This window comes from Erinaceus europaeus, chromosome 6 (genome assembly GCF_950295315.1).
Source record: "Erinaceus europaeus chromosome 6, mEriEur2.1, whole genome shotgun sequence".
In the NCBI taxonomy this organism is placed as follows: domain Eukaryota; kingdom Metazoa; phylum Chordata; class Mammalia; order Eulipotyphla; family Erinaceidae; genus Erinaceus; species Erinaceus europaeus.
In genome coordinates this window covers 72,857,290-72,865,589 of record NC_080167.1, presented here as the reverse complement: position 1 = coordinate 72,865,589, position 8,300 = coordinate 72,857,290, and the positions used below count along the sequence as shown (strand labels likewise).

The 8,300-nt window shown below is 65.9% G+C and overlaps 1 protein-coding gene across 4 annotated transcripts in view; it reads left to right on the top strand.

Moving 5' to 3' along the window:
- Window positions 1–3,623: 3,623 nt before the first annotated feature.
- The window catches only part of LOC103125833 (supervillin-like), a 76,234-nt gene continuing 71,557 nt past the window's right edge, over window positions 3,624–8,300 (top strand). For 2 of the 4 annotated variants that reach the window (XM_060192519.1, XM_060192516.1), the window contains exon 1: window positions 3,624–3,744. The gene's annotated coding sequence lies outside the window, so the exon portion shown is untranslated. Of the gene's footprint in view, window positions 3,745–5,234; window positions 5,253–5,954; window positions 6,066–8,300 lie in introns of those variants that run through there. The other 2 variants (XM_060192518.1, XM_060192517.1) reach the window with 2 other exon arrangements.

Below are 8,300 nucleotides of genomic sequence, written 5' to 3'. Positions count from 1 at the left end.
CCCGCCCCACCCCCGGGGCAAACTTTCGGGGCCAGTGGGCTCTGGGAGACCAGAAAGCACCAGTCCCCTGCCGAGCTCACTGCACTTTATGTCTCCAGTGTGGCTGGAGATTTGTTTGTTTGTTTATTTATTTGTTTGTTTTGTTTAAATTGGCCTCCAGCACCATCTCGGGCTCAGTGCCAGCACCAGGAATCCACTGCTCCTGGCGGCCATCTTTTCCATATTTTTTGGACAGAGACAGAGAGAACTTGAGAGGGGAGGGGGAGGTAGAGAGAGAGAGAGACAGAGAGATGTCTGCAGCCCGGCTTCACCGCTTGTGAAGCTTCTTCCCCGCAGGTGGGGAGCCGGGGCTTGAACCTGGAACCTTGTGTGGGTCCTTGCACTTGGTGTGCACCACCACCCGCCTGCCCCCCCCCCCCCCCAGAGTTTTTTCATGGTAGCTTGAATGGCTGAAGTTGAAGTTGATGATTTTAGGGCCCGCCATGCTTTGCTCTGCAGCTTCTTGTGCATGAAGGCCACCGGCTGAGGGGCCTCTGCACCTCGCGCCCCCGTTGCCAGCCCCGGCGCCCTTCTGCCCTGGCCTGGCTGCTCCCGGCCCCCAAGCACGGTCTGCCCCCTTGGCGTCTTCACGTGTGCTGGGAGTGCCCACCGCGCCACCCCACTCTGCCGTGGCTGGGCTCGCCTGCCTAGGAGCCTCTTTGCCGAAGGCTGCCCTCTGCATCATGGCCACAGCGTGTCCCCAGACAGCAGCCTCCTGCACACCTCAGGCGGCCTATGCTGGCTCTGGGACTGCCGGCTCAACACCTCACACAGAGCCGCCACTCAGGACGCACCCCTGTTATGGGAGACCCACGTTAGCGCACTTATTTCTATTTCCTAAAAGCATGCTCTCACCTACACAATCTATTCCCTATGCCCCAACTTGAGCAGCAGTCTTTATTTATTATTGGGGAGAGAGAGACAGAAATTGAGGGGGGGAGGTATGGAGGGGAGAGAGAGAGACCTCTGCAGCCCTGCTCCACCACTCCTGAGGCCTTCCCTCTGCAGGGGGGGGACTGGGGCTCAAACCCGGGTCCTTGTGCACTGTAACACGTGGCTCAACCAGGTGCGCCACCACCAGCCCCTTGAGCCACTCTTTAAAGTGAGTTTATATATTGAAACGTAAAGCCCAGGCCAGACTTGGCGAGACAGGCATGGCTCACGGCCTTGAGTGTAGACAGCCCAGCAGCAGGGCATGTAGGGTCTTCATAGGTCAGGGTGACCTGACCGGTGTTCCAGGGGCAGCGGAGGCCCAGGTGGGGTGCTGTGGGAGCCCCTGGCTGGAAAAGGGGTCAGTCGGCCTGGCAGGCATCGGAGCGGCCCCTTCTCTGTTCTGTGTGTCCCTGGGAGGGCAGGAAGGGGGAGTCACCATGGCCAGAAGGTGTCCGTCCGGCCGGAGGTGAACAGAAGCGCTGGGACCCCCCACCCCCGAACCTGATGACAGGAATCAAGGACTTGTGTTTCCGGAACATTCCAGCAGCAGCATGGACCCTGGCAGGCAGCCTTGGGGTTGGCTGTGGTGGGAAGGAAGGGGTGGCCCCCATGGGGTAAAGTCTCCAGCTTCCAGTGTCACCACAAGGACCTGTGAGCACAACCCCAGGAGGCTGCCCTGGAGGGGCTGTGGGAGGGGGTATGCTCTGTCCTGGGCCACAAGGGAGGAGCCACAGCTGAGCCCTGAGCCTGCCCCTCAGGTCTCCCTGTCCCCCTGAGCCTGTCCCTCAGGACCCCGTGTCCCCCTGAGCCTGCCCCTAAGGTCCCATGTCACCCTGTCCCCCTGAGCCTGCCCCTCAGGTCCCCCTGTCCCCCTGAGCCTGTCCCTCAGGTTCCCCTGTCCCCCTGTCCCCCTGAGCCTGCCCCGCAGGTTCCCCTGTCCCCCTGAGCCTGCCCCTAAGGTCCCTGTGTCCCCCTGAGCCTGCCCCTAAGGTCCCTGTGTCCCCCTGAGCCTGACCCTAAGGTCTCCCTGTCACCCTGAGCCTGCCCCTAAGGTCCCCGTGTCCCCCTGAGCCTGCCCCTCAGGTCCCCTGTCCCCCTGAGCCTGCCCCTCAGGTTCCCCAGTCACCCTGTCCCCCTGAGCCTGCCTCTAAGGTCCCATGTCCCCCTGAGCCTGCCCCTAAGGTCCCTGTGAAGCCCTGGTGTCCATCCTTCAGAGGGTGAGGTACTGAGGACAGATCTCCCCAGAGGCCATTCAGTGGAGCCCAGGGCAAGGGGGTGGTATGGGGGTGCCCTCACAGGGAGAGTGTGCTGGGCCCCGAGGACAGCTTCCAGGCTGAGTGTCCCTGCAGGGTGCTGGGGACACGCCAGCGGCTGGCCTCTCCGTGGGCAGCTTGGGGTGTGGGGCTGCACAGGCTGCAAGCTGGGGACACCCAGAGTCCCACAGAGGGGCAGCAGGACTGGCTGCAGCTGGACAGACGCCCCGGACCTGGGCTGCAGCTGGACAGACGCCCCGGACCTGGGCTGCAGCTGGACAGACGCCCCGGACCTGGGCTGCCCATGCTCCCCCACATGGGGCTCTGCTGGAGGCCTTCTGGCAACCCGGCGGTGGTGGTCAGGGGCAGCCGTGCACAGCGGGCAGTGGGGGATGGACTCTGGCTGTGGGGCGGGGGAAACGGATTGGCACCTCAGGATTCTGGCTGTGGGGGGGTGGGACTGGGCCCCCAGTTCTCTGGCCATGGGGGGACTGGCCCCAGTTCTCTGGCCATGGGGGGGACTGGGCCCCAGTTCTCTGGCCATGGGGGGACTGGCCCCCAGTTCTCTGGCCGTGGCGGGGACTGGCCCCCAGTTCTCTGGCCGTGGCGGGGGACTGGCCCCCAGTTCTCTGGCCGTGGGGGGGGACTGGCCCCCAGTTCTCTGGCCGTGGGGGGGACTCCAGTTCTCTGGCCGTGGGGGGGACTGGCCCCCAGTTCTCTGGCCGTGGGGGGGACTGGCCCCCAGTTCTCTGGCCGTGGGGGGGTCTGGTCCCCAGTTCTCTGCTATGGGGGGACTGGCCCCCAGTTCTCTGGCCGTGGGGGGACTGGCCCCCAGTTCTCTGGCCGTGGGGGGGACTGGCCCCCAGTTCTCTGGCCGTGGGGGGACTGGCCCCAGGACTGTCCCCTTGGCAACCAGCTCCGAGCGCTCGGGCCACCGCGTTCCCTGCGGGACAGTCTGGCCGGTGCCGGTGAGTGGGGCCCCTGCTCCGGGGGTCGTGGCCCGAGAGGTTTGGGGTCCCAGGCGGGTTGAGGGAGCCCCTGCAGGGGTGGGAAGTGGGGGAACAGGGGCGGGGCTGGGGGACCCCGAGAGTGGGGGTCGGGGGGCGGGTCGCTAGGAGGAGTGGGGGAGGGTCCCGGGGTGGGGGAGACCCCGAGGTGGGGCGGCCCAGTGGCTGAGTCGGGGGCGGCCATGCAGGGTGGGGGCGTGCCGTGCAGGGTGGAGGCGGGCCCGGGGTGGGGGCGACCGTGCAGGGTGGAGGCGGGCCCGGGGTGGAGGCGGCCGTGCAGGGTGGAGGCGGGCCCGGGGTGGAGGCGGCCGTGCAGGGTGGAGGCGGGCCCGGGGTGGGGGCGGCCGTGCAGGGTGGAGGCGGGGCCGGGGTGGGGCGGGAGGGCTGGGCGCCCGCGGGCAGGGCAGGGGCAGGGCGGGCCCTGGTGGCTGTGCGCCTGCGCGCCCGTTGGGGGCGGTCACCCCGGAGAGCGGCCTGGTGGAGGCGGCAGCGGGTCAGCGCGGCGGCCAGAGGTCAGCGGCGGGGGTCGCGGGGGTCGCGGGGTCCGGTCCCCGGGGTCGGGGAGCGCCTCGGATAGAGCGGGGGTCGGGGACACCGGCCATCGCCGCCACCCCGGCGAGGGGACACGTGGGACATTGTGTGGGCAGTGTGGATGGTGTGGGCAGTGTAGACTGTGCGGGCAGTGTGGACGGTGTGGGCAGTGTAGACGGTGTGGGCAGTGTGGACGGTGTGGGCAGTGTGGATGGTGTGGGCAGTGTAGACGGTGTGGGCAGTGTGGGCAGTGTGGACGGTGTGGGCAGTGTAGACGGTGTGGACGGTGTGGACAGTGTGGGCGGTGTGGACGGCGTGGACACTGTGGGCGGTGTGGACGGTGTGGGCAGTGTAGATGGTGTGGGCAGTGTGGACGGTGTGGGCAGTGTGGGCAGTGTAGACGGTGTGGGCAGTGTGGGCAGTGTAGACGGTGTGGGCAGTGTAGACGGTGTGGGCAGTGTGGGCGGTGTAGATGGTGTGGGCTGTGTAGACGGTGTGGGCAGTGTAGACGGTGTGGGCAGTGTGGGCGATGTGGGCAGTGTAGACGCTGTGGGCAGTGTAGACGGTGTGGGAAGTGTGGGCAGTGTAGACGGGTGGGCAGTGTGGACGGTGTGGGCAGTGTGGGCGGTGTGGGCAGTGTAGACGGTGTGGGCAGTGTAGACGGGTGGGCAGTGTAGACGGTGTGGCAGTGTGGGCAGTGTGGGCAGTTTGGGCTGTATGGGCAGTGTGGGTAGTGTGGGCAGTGTGGGCGGTGTAGACGGTGTGGGCAGTGTAGACGGTGTGGGCAGTGTGGGCAGTATAGATGGTGTGGGCAGTGTGGGCAGTGTAGGCAGTGTGGGCAGTGTGGGCAGTGTGGGCAGTGTGGGCAGTGTAGACGGTGTAGACGGTGTGGACCGAGTGTGGGACATGTTGTGGACAGTGTAGACAGTGCAGACGGTGTAGACGGTGTGGACCGAGTGTGGGACATGTTGTGGACAGTGTAGACAGTGCAGACGGTGTAGACGGTGTGGACCGAGTGTGGGACATGTTGTGGACAGTGTAGACAGTGCAGACGGTGTAGACGGTGTGGACCGAGTGTGGGACATGTTGTGGACAGTGTAGACAGTGCAGACGGTGTAGATGGTGTGGACCGAGTGTGGGACATGTTGTGGACAGTGTAGACAGTGCAGACGGTGTAGACGGTGTGCACCCAGTGTGGGACTTGTGTTGTGGACAGTCTAGACAGTGTAGACAGTCTAGATAGTGCAGATGGTGTAGATGGTGGTGTGGACCGAGTGTGGGATATGTTGTAGACAGTGTGGACAGTGTAGACGGTGTGGACCGAGTGTGGGGCATGTTGTGGACAGTGTAGACAGTGTAGACGGTGTAGACGGTGTGCACCCAGTGTGGGACATGTGTTGTGGACAGTGTAGACGGTGTAGACAGTGTGGACAGTGCAGACAGTGTAGACGGTGTGGACAATGTAGACGGTGTAGACGGTGTGCACCCAGTGTGGGACATGTGTTATGGACAGTGTAGACGGTGTAGATGGTGTGGACAGTGTGGACAGTGTAGACGGTGTAGACGGTGTGCACCCAGTGTGGGACATGTGTTGTGGACAGTGTAGACGGTGTAGACAGTGTGGACAGTGCAGACGGTGTGGACAGTGTAGACGGTGTAGACGGTGTGCACCCAGTGTGGGACATGTGTTGTGGACAGTGTAGACGGTGTAGACAGTGTGGACAGTGCAGACGGTGTGGACAGTGTGGACAGTGTAGACGGTGTAGACGGTGTGCACCCAGTGTGGGACATGTTGTGGACAGTGTAGACGGTGTAGATGGTGTGGACCGAGTGTGGGACATGTGTTGTAGACAGTGTAGACGGTGTAGACGGTGTGCACCCAGTGTGGGACATGTTGTGGACAGTGTGGACAGTGTGGACGGTGTAGACGGTGTGCACCCAGTGTGGGACATGGTGTGGACAGTGTAGACGGTGTAGACGGTGTGCACCCAGTGTGGGACATGTTGTAGATGTTGTAGACGGTGCAGATGGTGTGGACGGTGTGCACCGAGTGTGGGACATGTTGTAGATGTTGTAGACAGTGCAGACCGTGTAGACGGTGTGCACCGAGTGTGGGACATGTTGTAGATGCTGTAGACGGTGCAGACGGTGTGCACCCAGTGTGGGACATGTTGTAGATGTTGTAGACGGTGTAGACGGTGTGCACCCAGTGTGGGACGCGTCGTGACAGCACGGGGACAGGCTGGCCGGGAGTGGCCCTGGAGCGTCGTGTCCCCTGGGTGGCCAGCAGGGAGCGCGGCAGGTGAGCGGAGGGGACGCGGGGCAGAGGCAGGGCGGGCCGTGTGGCCCCCGGGGCCGGGACTGCGGCGTGAAGGGGGCTGGGGACCCGCGGCAGGGAGGGGCGCGGAGGGACGGGGACAGCGGACGGGGGACAGGGGACAGGGCGCGACGGCCGACCAGGGCGGCGACAGAGGCGGCCGCACCCCCACTTCCGCCGGCTGGGACTTCCCTCTCCGCCCTCCTGGTCGGGAAGTCGGCCGTGGGGGCAGGGGTCTGTCCCGGTGGCCCTGGCCCCCCCCCCAGGTACCGCCCCCGGGTGACCCTGCTTTCTGGCGGCCGTGTCGGGGCACCGCTTCTCCGCTCGGCCCCCGGCCCCCACGGCCCCCCCGGGCCCCAGAAGGTGCGGCTGGTCCCTGGGCGGAGCCCGGCGGCTTGGAGGTGGGGACGGGGTGGCCGCGGTGTGGGAGCTGGAGGCCCCGGGTGCACCCACCCTAAGGTGCGGAGAGCCCCTCCCCCCCCAGCAGCCCCCTTGTTGCGTCTGCGGGGAGCTGGCGCTGTGGGTGCTGCCCCGGGGTGGGGGCTGCCCTCTGAGCCTCAGGCTTTCCGCTCCGCCTGGCGGCTGCCTGCCAGCTGTCCCGGCCGGCCGTGTGGTGGTCACCTGGCGTGGCTGCTGCTGCGGGAGGCAGGTCACCACAGAGCAGCCTCCTAGGCTGGGGGCTGGGGGTCTGAAGCAGCACTGAGCCTGGTGTCCCGGCCCCCAGAAGCCCCTGTGCCCGGAGGGCAGGACGAGCTGGGGTGGGCCCGGTGGGGGCTGCACCCAGGCCCGGGGAGGCCGTGTGCTCTGGCTCTGTGCTGACCACGAGCTCCGGGAGACGCTGACCGGCCACGGTGGGCTTGCTCTGAGCCTCCTCACTGCAGGGCCATGAGAGCCACACCGCAGACCCCGCTCTGGGCAGGGAGGTGACCCCCTGTCCTCCTGCTCTGGGCAGGGAGGTGACCCCCAGTCCTCCTCCTCTGGGCAGGGAGGTGGCCCCCAGTCCTCCCGCTCTGCGCAGGGAGGTGACCCCCTGTTCCCCCCCTCTGGGCAGGGAGGTGGCCGCAGTCCTCCCTCTCTGGGCAGGGAGGTGACCCCCAGTCCTCTGTCTCTGGGCAGGGAGGTGACCCCCAGTCCTCCCTCTCTGCACAGGGAAGTGGCACCCAGTCCTCCCCCTCTTTGCAGGGAGGTGACCCTCCAGCCCCACTCTCTCCCGTCTCTGGGCAGGGAGGTGACCCCCAGTCCCACTCTCTCCCATCTCTGCAGTCAGACACGGACAGTTGCTTAAAACCTGGTAACTGCGCGCAGAGAAGGAAGCAGCACGTTCTCTGTGTGGCAGCCGCTTTGAACACCGAGGGAGAGCACAAAGATGCTGGCCGGGTCTCAGCCAGGGCCCACTTCCCGGGACCAGCGTGCTGTCTGGACAGGGTGACGGGGAGGGCTGGGGGTAGGACAGTCGGACAGTCGGACAGTCGGACAGTCGGACAGTCGCTGGTCTCTGGTGACCGCGAGCACAGGCTGTGCGGGAGGGAGGGAGGAGGGGAGCTGCATCTGTGCGCCCGGCACGGAGCGCCCACCGTGTGCGCTGTCTCTGTGGCACGGCACGGGCGGGGAGGGGCCCTCTCCTGCCGGGGGTCCGTGGAGGCCTCCTTCCCTCTGTGGCCCAGTCCCGGCCTTGGCCTGCACCTTTTAAGCATCGTGGGCCAGAGCAGTGGGGGAATCTGCAGGGCCCCTGGATGCCACCGTCTTGGAAGCTCGGCCCCGGAGCCCACAGGACCCAGCCTGGGAGACCTGGCCACGGCAGCCTTGGGGGGGACCTTCATTCGGGTGGCGGGTGGCCTTCTCCCGCCGTGGCTCCGTGCTCTGTCTCCTCTGCTGTGTCTGTGCCACTTGTTGTCCCCGGGCCGGGGGCGCAGGGGTGCCTGGGCAGGGCGGCTATTTTGGGCCAGGGAGCAGCTTACACAAAGCCCCTGGGGTCCCCAGCTGTCACAGCCTGCCTGCGGGAGGGACCCCAGCTGCCGTGCTGGGAGGAATTTGGTGCCGGGACCGGAGGAGGTGGGGCAGGAGAGCACCTGCCAGGGGACGTGGGCAGCGGCAAGGGCAGCATTCACACTTGCCCTGTGTTTGTTTGTTTGTTTATCTGGAATCACCAGCATGTCTGGTTCTTCCATACTTAACACCCAGGCTGATTTGACTAACAGAGAAACAGGCTAACGGGGAGCT